At 36.4% G+C, this 14,262-nt stretch overlaps 2 protein-coding genes across 6 annotated transcripts in view; one reads left to right on the top strand and one right to left on the bottom strand.

Annotated features, from left to right (window-relative positions):
* LOC131437792 (heart- and neural crest derivatives-expressed protein 2) overlaps window positions 1-14,262 on the bottom strand; it is a 107,219-nt gene that overhangs the window by 29,517 nt on the left and 63,440 nt on the right. The window lies entirely within an intron of this gene.
* The window catches only part of LOC131437768 (monocarboxylate transporter 12), a 62,807-nt gene continuing 54,318 nt past the window's right edge, over window positions 5,774-14,262 (top strand). Inside the window, exon 1 of one of the 5 annotated variants that reach the window (XM_058607352.1) lies at window positions 5,774-5,997. The gene's annotated coding sequence lies outside the window, so the exon portion shown is untranslated. The other 4 variants (XM_058607328.1, XM_058607336.1, XM_058607343.1 and 1 more) reach the window with 4 other exon arrangements.

The following is a 14,262-nucleotide window of genomic DNA, read 5'->3' as shown; positions in this document are numbered from 1 at the left end:
CCAATATTATTCGAAAGCTTGGTTATTGAGAATTTGAAAACGATTAATAATCGAAATAAAAAAATATTGCAAAATCAAACAATAGATAAGGAAGAAATCTTTTGAAAAATTAAGAACAAATTTGAAACCAAAATTGTTGCGGTTGAAGGAAATGATAGTTTAGTAAAAAGTGTCTCCAGATTTGAAATATTGAAAGAATCTTGGAATCGAAAGTAGAAAACAGGAAACTCCTGCAATTATCACCTTTTACGACATGAAAGCAGGAACCCAATGGATTTATTCTTGGGTATTTTTTCCGCCGCATTTCACATGGCCTTTTGAGGGAAATCATTTTATTCTTAAAGACAATCAAAAATGAATGATTTCAAAAAACAAAAGCTTTATTAACTTTATCTGAAGTCCGTTAACTTAAAACTTAATTTCTCGAATGGAATTTACTGTGAAATTGTTTAATTTAATTTGGTATTTTTTTATTAAACAAACTAATCCACTAACAAAAATTAGATCATATTGTTTTGTAGTTATATTCTATATCAAACCAGATTTTTTTTGTAACTATCTCAATTAAACAATTTCGTTGTGTGGAACCCAAATTTAGTTATTTTTTACAATTATTTCCTCTGCAACTATAGAACAAACAAAAATTTGGTTTGTTTTTTTTTCTCCAAAGTTTAAGCAGCGTGACAAAAATGTCAAATGTTGAGCAAGTATTTTCTGTCAGCTCCCTTCGAAACTAGTAAAATTTAATTATCTGCCAAATCCAATTGGAAATTGCGGCTCACTTGCCTCTAACAATAGTAAAATGACAAATCATAATTTGGTATTTCGTATTTCGGCAATAAATGATTTAAACTAGAAAATCGACTGATGTTTAATGGATTAGTTTGAAATTATTATTCGATAATTAATCTAACCAAACAATTAAAAAATCCGAAAAATCCAACATCCCTACAGAATGGAAAAACTTTCTTTCCCAGCGGCGGGCTTACGAGGTTGTGCGTATTCCGTGTGTCCATGCTAAACAACTTGTATACAACAATTTAAACACGCTTGAATCCACCATAGAATAACGGTTAAAATAGTTTAATGTTCGTTTTGTTTATCGGTTAATTGGCCGTGGAAATGGGCCGAAAATGTAACGGATCTCCAGTTTTTGTATTTTACATTACAAGTAATGTTGCGAATCGAAAAATTTGCATACGAAAATATTGTCAGAAATGTTTGCGCGAAGGTAACAGCTCTGCACTCTCACAAGTGAGTGATAAATATTCGATTAACATATATTTTTGATAATTGAAACATTGATAAAAATTTGCATAATGACATCATATGTGAAGCACATAAACTATTAATTCATACTAAGCCCACGAAATTCATAAAAATTTTGTTTTTATCATTAAATAAGTGAAAAACTGTGAGCTTTCAATGACACTCATACTACTCTCATTTGACATTCACATCAAAACGAGAAAGAAATTACGATGATGAGACATTTTATGCCTATTAAATACGACCGTAAAGACTGTCCCAGAAAGTATGTACAGACCTACTTTCAGTGGAAATAATACATAAGTGTTGGATATTTATTTTATTTGAATATTCTGTTCATATTACACCCAGCAAAATTAGTGGTGAAAATCATAAGGCAAATCGTATGATGCTTAGAAAATCACCAAAAGATTGACTCTGCAATATACATCTCATCTCTGACTATTATAGTTTTCATACGAACAACTTTTGAATTCCACGGTGATATAAGTTATGTTTTTCATATAAATGTTTCGAATATTTTTTTATGATGTTCATAAGACTTTTTATTTTTACAAACTTCGATTCAAATGATAGGCCCTTATGTTACTCTATTATAAAATCTTAACTTCTTCCGACTCCCGGTTCCAGATTTACAGGGCATTTGAAATTTCATACCATCATTTAAAGTGAAGATGCAAAACATGTACCAAATCTTTAAACTGGATTTCAACTTTTACAATGTGAAGGTTTTGTTAGTTCTTGGCCAATATTACAGTGTCATAATAGACATTTCGTCAAAGATTCCAATTTAATCGAAAGTTAGTGGTTTTTACTTGAAAGTTATTCGAAGAGTCAAGCGTCAAAAGAGAATCCATCCGGCAATTATCTGTCATTTACAGCTAAATTAGGAAGCTAAAAATGTATTTTGAAGGCGTTCAAAATGAATATAAATCGAAATGAAAGTATTATAAAAAATGACCAATTTCCAAGGTTTGAAAGAAATAATTTCATTCTCACAAACAAAAATAATGGACGATTTTAACAAATAAAGCGTATCTTCAAATAACTCATTCAAAAAAATCTTTTCATTTAACTAAAAAATTTGTGAATTTATGATAAGGTACTATAAATATTTTTGTTATCTAAATTTCGTTAATTTGAAACTGATTTTCCAAATTAAATTTACCGTGACATTGTTTGTTTGAAATAGACAGGAATGCACAGAAAAATATTTGTCATTTTTATCGAAATATTGATTCAAACAAACTAATCCTCTAACAAAAATTATTTATCTTGTTTTGTTGATTCATTGTCTATCTATGAGATCGATTGGCCCGTTTTTCGAGATATTTATATTGGAACTAGTCCTCGACTTGCAGTTCTGGAAGCACCGGAAGTAGTGGTCAAAATACTTCAGAAAAATAGTCGTCAAAAACCTATTTTTTGCAAACTGAGGTTCAAATTGGAAGGACTTATGGTCCCAATGGTTATTATAGAAATCCTATCCTATTCGAACGCGACTTTCGATTCCGCAATTATTAAAAAATTCAAAATTAGCAAGGTCTTTTTAGTTGGACTATACAAAAGTGGCTGGAGCCCACTAGGAGATCTAGTAACCATTATCTTTATCCAGACAGGACCTGGCTTGATGCCGTGTTGAATATGGCGGAAATAAAACTTATCCAAGAATTGATCCACTGGGTTCCTGATTCCATGTCGTAAAAGGCGACAATTGCAGGAGTTTCTTGTTTATTTCAGTTATCAGATTTTTTCTACGTTTCAAATCTGGTTACTAAATTATCTCTCCATTCAATAAAGAGTTTTGTTCAAAAATATTTTCTCATCATGTTACGACATCTATTTCCATCTAGCTTCTGAGTTTTAACCGTTTTTGCCTTTCTCATATAGAAAGGTTATGCAATCACTGTGAAAACCGACTTTTAAACCGAGGCCCGGAGGGCCGAGTGTCATATACCATTCGACTCAGTTCGTCGAGTACGCAAAATGTCAGTGTGTGTGTACAAAATTCCTGAATATTATTTGGATCCGACTTCCGGTTCCGGAATTATGGGGTAAAATGTGCAAAAAATTGTGAAAATAGGTGCACTAACTTTTCTCAGAGATGGCTGAACCGATTTTCACAAACTTAGGTTCAAATGAAAGGTCTTGAAGTCCCATAAAAAATTCCTGAATATTATTTGGATCCGACTTCCGGTTCGGGAGTTATGGAGTAAAATGTGCAAAAAAAAAGAAAATATGTGTTCTGACTTTTCTCATAGATGGCGCGACCGATTTTCACAAAATTTGAAAGGTTTTGTGGTCCCATACAAAATTCCTGAATATTATTAGGATCCGACTTCCGGTTCCGGAATTATGGGGTAAAATGTGCAAAAAATTGTGAAAATAAGTGCACTAACTTTTCTCAGAGATGGCAGAACCGATTTTCACAAACTTAGGTTCAAATGAAAGGTCTTGAGGTCCCATAAAAAAATTCCTGAATATTATTTGGATTCGACTTCCGGTTCGGGAGTTATGGGGTAAAATATGCCAAAAAAAGAAAATACGTGTTCTAACTTTTCTCATAGAAAGGTCCTGTGGTCCCATACGTAATTCCTGAATTTCATGCGGATCCGACTTCCGGATCCGGAAATATAGAGTAAAGTGGGTTAAAATTGTATACCATCACTGAAAATGGGGAAAAACCTTAAAAAAAATTTCTAAATCGACCTCAAATCTTTTCCAATTGATAGGTTTTATCAGTAGACGGTCAAACAAACCGATTTCGGTTATTCTTTCAAGAATCGCTGTATTATATATGATAGTATGATTGATATGAGAAAGGCATCATTACACCACTAGGTGGATTAAAACAGGTTTTTCCTTCCATGTTATTACTTGTTTTATAATGTAATTGAATGATAGAAATCAAATTTCGCGACGATCCATTACAATTTAATAACAGAGATGACATAGATCGGTATATTGAATAACTAGTAGGAAAATACTTGTTTGTTTGATAAATTAATAATTTTTTCTCGGTAGCCAGCTGCCCAGATTATAGTCATTTAGGGGTTTTGGTACATCATGGGTACCGGTTTGTGCAAAAGTACACATGACTGTTTTAAATTTTTTTGCCCAGATTATCCAATATAACAAATTAACCAGGAATAGTCACTCAAGCTCAAGCTTGCTAGTTGATGACCATACAAACTTATTTCGGGTCTGTCGATGCAAGGAGTGCATTTTAGTGGATTTAGATTAAAATCCATCTCAAATACCTATTATTTCTATTACTTTAGGTTCATTAGGTTTTAGAATCATTTTTATTTTCGCATCGTCAATGAGCTACAGTTTATGTTGTACTGTTATGCCACCTAACAGTTTAACACAAACCGCTAAGCAGACGTAACGTTTTTTACTATTGGAAGTTCACTTTTCGTTTTGTACCGAAATACAATGTCTTCACTGGCGTGCCGAATGTCATTAATACTTTAATACTTTTCAGTTCTACAGAATCTAGACATTGCAAAATATTCGTAGAAACAAAATTTATCCAAATCGGTTTAGTATCAACGAACATACAGTCATATGAAAATACCGTTCCAACTGTTTTTCTCTGGCATGGTGCTTGGTGTAAAAAAATAGGTATGGCTAAAGGATTTTTTATCGAACCAATCGTATGACTCGAAAATAAAATCCATTCAATCATCAATCAATCGACTATAAAACTTAGACAACCCTAGATTTATCATCCTCGCTAATCTCCAGTGATAACAATAATATTCACCTGAATATCATTATTATTACGGCCACGAGATACTCGTATGACCATGAACCCATAAACCACGAGCACAAAGTTCCCCGGATATCGGTTACTTTTTTTTCATCAGTATTGTAATGGCAACACGCAGCACACTTTGTTTTATTGCAATGATTGTCCGAATTTAGCATTGTTTGAGTGTCGACCCATTTACTCATATAGATGTCAAATACGCATGGCTACAATCAGCAAGTGTACCACACATCACGTCACAGCAACCAAAACAAAAACAAAGTCTGTTGGCGTGGGTTGAGGCAGAGTACTTCCTTGCTTGTAGTTGGATTAGTATACCTTGTTTGTTTTCTTATCTGCTAAATTTTTCGGTACAACTGCCTAGCATTTGCAACAGATAGCGACTTCGACCTTGGGCTGAATTTGAAATTGGTACCACCGAAAGTCGCAATTCGTTACAGCCTCTGCCATTTTCATTTGATGTGACAAGACAATGACTTGCTGATACGATCATATGGTTCCAATTGGCATACCAATATCGGCTTTCGTCTTCAATAGTGGTAGTGCGAGTGAAGAAGGTACGATACCAAGCCAAACATAAATATTTGCACATGTGCAAAACTTGATACTCGTATGATTCTGTGCGTCTTTTAATATTGTTGATACTTTTTTACACCAACTCATTTTGTGAGTAATTCCCTCAGTCACTCACTCAGCAGTCTCTTCATTGGACAAATGACACAGCGCTCGTCTCTGGTCGTGGATCGGGATTTTTTGTCCAGATCATATGTTGTTAGATGTAACACTTCCGCATGAGTTTCTCAGTTTACTATAGAAGTTTTTTTTGTTAACATTTGTGTTGTTTGGTTCTGCAGCTGTTTGTTGTGTTTAGAAGTGACTGTAGTACGCATACAACCGTTGCGCGTTAGTTCGATTCATGGCTGGTGAGAGGGTTGGCATTTGCTGTTTGTGTGGTGAGTTTGTATACGTTATCATCATGTTAGGTTTTGACACTGTTGAATTTTCCAGTAATTGAGATACGTGAGTGTGTGTGCGAATGGAGATTTCCACATCGCGATAGGGTTTCCAATACCGCGCGTTGAATCGTTGCACCAATCACAAAGGAAGTTTGAATTAATAGATAGAACAGGCTTTACTCTTGATGAAATTCTGGGATACCAAATCCAAACCAGTTTTTTTTTAATTTCGTAGATTCAAATCTATTGATAAAAATCGTTGTGATCAAGTAATAAGTGAACAAAAATAGTAGAAATCAAGTTCGGATTAAACATAATTTTGTCCATTTTCAATGATATATAAAGAATGTATAGACTTCTCTCAAAATTTTGCTAGAGTCGGATTTCACATACCAATCGAATTTAAAAAATTGTCTCACAATTTGTCTTAGAAACTAAATATTTTCTATACTTAGATAGTCTATGGTAATATCTGTTAAACCATTTAAATCGTTAGAATTCGCCCACCATTAACGGTGATATCGGATTAAAACTAGGTGGATTTTTGAAAAACCCTGTTTCATGGCTTCACGCGAAAATTAAAAAAATGGCTCTATATTTTAAAAAACACAGGTATTTCTAATTCATTTTACAAATGAAACTTAAAATCAATTATCCTATGAAAGGATTCATTGGTATTTTTTATTAGAGAAAAGTTTCGAACCACACTTCAGTCCTGGCTTGTAACTGACCCGGAAACCGCGTATTTGCCGTTTGCGTTTTACCGAATTTAAAAATTGGACTTTCTTTCAAAGTTTGAAAAATCGTGGGGACTTTCGAATTACTTTGGGAAATATTGAATAAATGTTGATTTGAACCGTTAATTTATGACTTCGTAATGAAAAAACAATGAATAAAGAGAAAAACGATGTTTATCCGAAGTCGCAGATTCTGCATATAAAAAATCCGTCAGTCATGTGTACAAATCGCAAGTGAGCAGCTGGATCGCCCTCGTTGCAATATATCGTGTTTTCGGTTCAGCTTCTTTTCTAATATCTTGCGGCAAAGAATGTAGGAATCATCATCCACGTCTTCTTCCAGCAGGTCTTGCTGCTTCTTCTTCAGCACAGTTTTACGTTTCTGTGCTCCAGCCTTCTTGCGCTTGATATCAGCTTTTTGTCACAGATCGCTTTCCGTTTCAGTTAACGTCAAAATGCTCTTCTGCGTCGACTTGTGACCTCGATTTGATTTGGCTGGTGTAGCATGCTTTACTTTATCAAATAGTACTCGCATAACTAAGGCATCGCCACGTAATATTGTCATTAGCACGTAAATGACTGCATAGAACTACACGTCACGAGCAAAATTTGATGAACTACATATAGTGGATTTTTTGTCGAATATTTATTATTTCGATGGTTCGGTATTCTTCACGAGATATGTTCTACAAAATAGCCACCCAAAAGTCACAGAACCAAAATTGATTGAACAAGTTTTTTTTAATATAAAAGATATTCATACACATTAATTTTTAAAACCTTCAATTGCTTGCTTTTAGGCAAAAATGTCGAAAAACAAATGTATTTATTAAAACATAAAAACACTTTTTGTAACTCAAAAACCACGGAGAGCACAAAATACGTCTGATTGGTTGGACTGCTAATGACAAAATGAGATGAAGCTGAAAAACTACGATGACAAGAGTTTCGTATAGATCGATGTTAGATAATGATAAATAAGACTGAAATTGCCTATTTTCACCTATATGTTGTTAGTTTATTTCAATCTAGTCCATGAATAATAAATAACGGACCAATTATAACTCTATTTTTATAGATTATAACATTTATTTATTTCTTTATCTTGATCTAGAGTCGAATTAAATTCATCTATTATAAACTAAAACATATCACATAATAAAATAAACAATAATATCGGTTTTGAGATAATCGGTTATTAAATTTCATTCTCAAAATAAAGTTAAAATGTAATAGTTTTATGTACAATGTTTTTCCATATTGCCCCAATTGGTACAGTGACGCTAAAATGAAATGTAGAGGCGCTGCTTGTTTAAAGATGATACTTTTAGCAAGAGCTGCCATATTGGTAGGACAAATTCATTTGAGAATCATAGTAAAAGTAGAAGAAAACGTTTTTACTCTGAGGTGGTAATGTTGACCTTTATTTAGAATTACATTTATTTAGAACTGAGCCGTATACTTGGTTCAATACTATTTTTGAAAGGCCCTGAAATAATAAAAAAAAGTATTAAAAATAAACGGTACTCGATTGCTAAACATTCTAGTACTCGATAAATTAACATTGCACCGGTTTCTGTCTAGAAAAATGTTGGATCGTGAGACCATAGCCTTACCCGCACTCACACATTTCTGAAAATTTTCCATTCGTAGTTTACACTAAAAAAAAGTAGTAGCAATCCCTTTGAAATCGATTTTCTTCTACTCCGAGTCTACTTTTGTTGCTGATATCTATTTGAACTAATGAATAATCAAAAAAATCGTTGCAAATAACTACTGCCGAATTGAAAATTTTCGGAAGAACCACCTTTTCTTGGTTCCATTTTTCATTGGCAGATGTCGCTACAGGTAATTTAGTTTTGCGACAATGTGCCAATAGTTACCTAAATCAAGGATGGCTTTTATCGTATCAAAGAACGCTCTCTAGCAACTCTTTACACGATTCAATCAGTGCCATCAAAGAGAGAGACGGATATCATCGCAGCAACAAAAAACCGACATGGTTCATTTAACATGCGAGAGCGAATTTCTCTCGAAACTTCTCCTGTCTGAGAATCAAAGGTTAGCACGCTGCTGTGGGTACTCTCTCCGAAGCAACAAACGGTCACTTATTCTCTTTTCGCGATCCGATTCTATACGGGCAGTTGATAATTGCGATACAATCATTTTACTATTGCCGCTTATTCTAACTAGGGTAACAGAGGTATTTTGGCCCGCTTTAGGATCGATTTTATTTTGGCCCACTTTGTAAAAATATCCACCAAATGTTTTAATATCTTTGAAAAATCCTTCCGCAATAGGTAATTTAATGTAATTAGCTTCAAACTGATGCAACATGGGTTACCTAAGATCGATTGAATCCATATAGTTTGTTAGGTGGGCCAAAATATATGAAGTGGCCAAAATACCTCTGTTACCCTATGTACATATAACCTTTGTATAAGTTGTGTCTATGAAAATGTATGTGAATGCTCCACACAAGGGTTTTGAAATATTGTCACCTAGTATGACAATCACCAAGTCGAATCATCGATTCGCTTTTCTGCGATAATTGTCAACTTGCGATTCTCTATTGGTAAATTCCACACGTTCATTACCAGATTGTACATTTTTTAAGGGCCGTGAAATACTCAGAGTATGAAGTGGAGTGAAGAAATGTAGAAAAATTCTCTTACGGTTCATGCATTAAGAGACACGAGTTCTTGTAGCATCTTCTATCGGATTGAAAATGTCGTATACAATATAGATAAATATCGAGCAGCTTCTGTCAAATTATCGGCAATCAGCAACACTGACCTAAACCATTACTGAAGACATCAAATATAATCGAAATCATTGTTTTTTTTTCGAAACAAATGTTTGCAAAAGTCCAATGGTACTTTTCCTTCGATCCTTCCCTTACAGGAGAACGAGTAACGTCATTTTTAATGACTACATTCCAAGTTTGTATGAAGATTGCATTATTGCTACCCTTTCACGTCCATTAAAAGTGACATTACAGTGGGTTGCGCATAGATTTTGAATCGAACACGTGGCTCCCACAATTCCCTTTGCGTCTATGTGTTTAGGAACCTTGTTGAGTTGATTTTGTTTCTCTCCACTCCTCTCCATTTTCCGAATGCTATCCGGTAATTAAAGCGAATAAAATGGCCAACTGAAATACGATTGCACTACTGATTGTTTATTTACGTTGCAATCAGCTGATTTTTGACGTTCCGATTTCAATCTCATCAAGCTGGCGCTGTGACAGAGGGCAGTTGATTCAGTAGTTGTTCTGAAACCCGCATTTCCACTAGCATTGTAGCCGGTACTGGAAACCCTACTCACCACGGTGCATGAACTGAACATGTATCGAAAGTTAATTTATGGCCCACATGCAAATGCTGTCATCGTCGTTCTCTCTCTCTCTCTCTCGCTCCCTCTCGCATCAAGCTAGCGGAACAATCCGCTGGGGGTTTTGGGGGTAGCTCTGGATAAAAGTAGAACAAAACACTGTCAACTAATTCGCACACAGTGACACCGAAAGCGTGCGAACGAGCCAGTGATCAACCGAGACGTATTGGTTCCGTTTCAGGAATGACTTTTCAATACGTCTCTAGAGCTTGCCCGATGCGGATCGTAATCGCCCAAGCCGCAATAATCGGTTGTTGTGTGAATGCCGAACACAGAAAATTTTCCCTCACACCAACAAGCAAAGCCAAACCAGATGATGACGGCAGTGTAGGATTCCGTCGGGAAAACGAGGATGGTCGGTGCGTTTCGGTCAGAACAGAACAAAGTTTTTCTGCGGCTGCTTCGGTCCGGCAATAACAGTTTTGGTGGAAGTGATATTTTCTTTTGTTGTGAACCTCGGTATAATCGCAGCTCCCAAGTGTTCTTCGAGTGTATTCCGTGAATAAAGGTGCTAACTAGGAATAGAAAATACAATGGTTTTTGCATTGTTCAAGCTTGAATGATCAGCTGTTTATTTTTTGTCGTTCGAAATCTGGAACCCAATCCGTAACTGTGCGTAGCTAAAATCCCCTACAGTGTATTTACGTAAGCGGTGGAACGTGTGTTTGGAGTGTAGCAAATCCAACTTTGGCAAATTACAGTTGTGCACATAAATCAAATCCGTAACATTAGCCGGATGGTGTTGTGTTTTCGCGAGTGGAAAATTTTATTCGATTGACCATCGCTCGTTACATAAAAAACCTTGCATTCTCGAAACGGGGAAACAAAGTAACAGCAGGTACGTCAACTAATAGTGTATGTCGTCTGGTAAAAAATCAGTGGATCGTGGCCAATAAGTAGATGGTTGGTGAGAAGTACGCGTTGCTTGGGTGAGTGGCCCAGTTTTCCCAGTAAATGAGAACGAATGATGCGTGAATTTCGCTTATGCGGTGATAGCCATTATTTACTAGACACAACCAGTCAAAGGACATTGGAGCTGGTGCAGGTTTGTCATTTACAGATAGGGTGAGTGAGAACACGGAAAAAAAGAGTGATTCACCACCGTCTAGCTCTGTACGAAGAGTCGTGCGGTTCAATACTCGAACGTACCTGCAGAGTATTGACCTCAAGGGATTACGTCTGGCTGGGGTGGGGGGGAATGTATAGTATGAGGATAGACTGGTTTTGACGGGGCATGCGAAACTATCAACGGGGCATGCGAAACAATCAGGTGAGACTACCGACCGGTTTGAAGTTTTATTGGGGTTTTCCTTTCGCAGTTTTATACTCCATTTTGTCGGTGTTATTGCGACTGTGCACATTAACATTTCTGTTGTCGTTGTTGCGTGCTTCCTTGTGTAAACACACGAAACTCACAAGGACGGCTGATTTCAAGCACGCTGGTTGTGGGAATGATTTTCACAGGAACAGCTGATGGCAGCACTCACTGGTTTTTTTTTTGTTTTGGTCAACGTCAACGCAGTTATCGAGTGTGGGCAGAGATTTCGACTCGGGTGATGTGGTTAAATTGACAACTGTGATTCGTATTTACGTCTTCTTAGAAATCGCAGAAAAGTGAATGACAAGTATTTTTGCGCTATTGCGTGTCTTGGTTGTGAATGGTGCGATGTATTGAGTACAATTAGGGAGAACTTTTGGATTTTTAATTTTTGAACGTCCAAACTTTTCCGGTGGTAATTTCGTTATATTGAACCATTGGAAGAATTCCTAGCATGTTTAGAGATTGAAATAATTTAATTACACGTCAATCCAAGACTGGTCGGGTTTTTTTCAGAATGTAAAATATATCCTGCCCGGCGTCTGGTTTCCGTGGGGCTTCAGGAAGGGTAGAACTCGCTTAGGGAGTTATTAATTCATAATAATTTGTTCGTTGATTACGTAATGAACGGGTTGCCCATTTCACCGCATTGTCAGATCGCCTGCCAGACAAGAACTTTGAGCAGTTTCTTCAGGACTGTTTCGGCATTTGTTCGAGGTTGGCTTTGGTTTGGTCAGCAACTGCCGGTATAATTTTTTTGCTGTAGGGATTTTGATTAATATTTTGTTAATTTTTTTCCGTTCATTGTCTTAGTCTTATCAGTGCGTTGCAGCACACATTGAACTGCTAGTGCAACTTAGCAGCTCAAAGAAGCCTCACAGAAAAGACGTGAATAGTTTCGACCCGTGTATATTTTTGGTGAGAGCAAGCTTCTAAGGCTGTGAACCATTTCGCGGTTAATTTTAACTTTTGGTTGAAATCTGACACTTGAGCGGTTATTTTGTGTCGAGTAGTTAAATTTGACTAAAACTGCGGCCCATTTCAAAATTTGACGGACAGAAAGCTATTTGGGTTTATTTTCACTGGAAATAATTCCAACTAAAGAATTAATATTAAAATTTTCATTGTAAGATTTCTTTCAGTGTCGGAAAATAATCATCGATCTGTCAAAAATAACCGTGCTCTCGAGCAGGGTTATTTTTGACAACATCAAATCAACCGCTCGAGTGTCAGTTCGCTTTCACATCTCATCCAAGTCAGTCGATAAAACAAAGATAGTTCTATAGAAGTGCGTGTGCGTGATCGTCCCTCAAGCTTTATCGATCCTCATAACACATGGATCAATAAGTCCCGAACAATTCGTTCAATTTCGTCATTGTTTTCATCGACTTGTGGCAGGGTGCATTTTGTTCCATCGAAAGCAAACGCGGCACCCACTTGGAAAAAACCTTTTTCATGCTCAATTTTTCATGAAGGATAATAAATACACTTCCATACGATATCTGTGTCATCTCAGCAATCTCACGGAGCTTCACTTTACGATCTTTCATTATAATTTTTGTCACTTCACTCACATTTTCTGGTGTAACGGCTTCCACAGGTCTACCCGAGCGTTCCGCGTCATTTGTGTCGGTACGACCACGTTTAAACTCGGCGAACCACCGACAAATCGTTGCTTTTGATGGACAAGAGTCCGGATAACATTTTTCAATCCATTGTTTCGCTTGCACGGTGTTTTTACCCATTAAAAAACAATGTTTTATCAAAACACGAAACTCGGTTTTTTTTCCATTTTTTAAACAAACTACAAAACGACTTTACTCCAACCTCGATAACTCAGCTGTTTCTGGTCGGATCGACTTAAAATTTTGACCCGTTTCAAACAAAAGAAAGACGTGGTTACTGGTTTACTACGAGCGCCATCTCTGCTTTAGTCTCGGGACTTATTGATCCATGTGTTATTCGTAAAACTATGTCCCAATACAGAGAGATTCTCTCTATCGAAAGAGAAAAGTGGAAGAACTTTTTCCCCGGTATTCTAAATGGCGTACGTTTGTTACGCATGCGCTTGAAAAGGCCTATACCTTCTTATGTAATTTTCGGTCAGGATACAAGTATCCCGCGCAAATCACTTGTTACCTATGACAATCAGATGTCCACATGTCAATATTGCCAAAAAGCTGTTCATTACGGTAAGCCATGTGATAAACTGGACAAGGAGACAACCACATCAAAGGACAACGGTGCTTCCTTTACACCGACCCCAAGCAACTCCAGTACACCTGTGACAGCCATTAACAACAATGAAGCATCCCCTTCAACGAAACCATCAGTATCCCCTATAAAATAAAGTACACCAGCTGCAGTTAACAACATACTCAACGCCTGTGAAATAAGTAACGATTGTTCCGCCAATAACAGCGATGCCGAACCAATGGCCGGTAGCGTGAATAGCGAACCACTGCTCCCCCTTCATTCGCTAGATAACAGCGAAAGCGCCTCTCCTCCAAGGAAAAAAAATACAAGATCCAGCAAAAATAAATAAATATTTTTTTTTAAAACGGCCGCGTTAAGCTTAAGTGCAAAAGAACCAAATAAAAAACAATTTAAAAAAAACCGCTCGAGTGTCAGATTTTAACCAAAAGTTAAAATTAACCGCGAAATGGTTTACAGCCTAAATTGCCCAATACCAAATTTCATGGCAATCTATCCACTAGTGTTTATGTTACATCTGATGTTATCAGACGAGTTCTAGTTCTCATCAAGCTATGGAAAAAGACGCACCATCGCATTCATGCATAAGAGCAACAGTGA

Source organism: Malaya genurostris, chromosome 1 (assembly GCF_030247185.1).
Source record: "Malaya genurostris strain Urasoe2022 chromosome 1, Malgen_1.1, whole genome shotgun sequence".
NCBI lineage: Eukaryota > Metazoa > Arthropoda > Insecta > Diptera > Culicidae > Malaya > Malaya genurostris.
The sequence above is the reverse complement of the archived record's forward strand: the minus strand, read 5'-3'. Positions and strand labels throughout refer to the sequence as shown.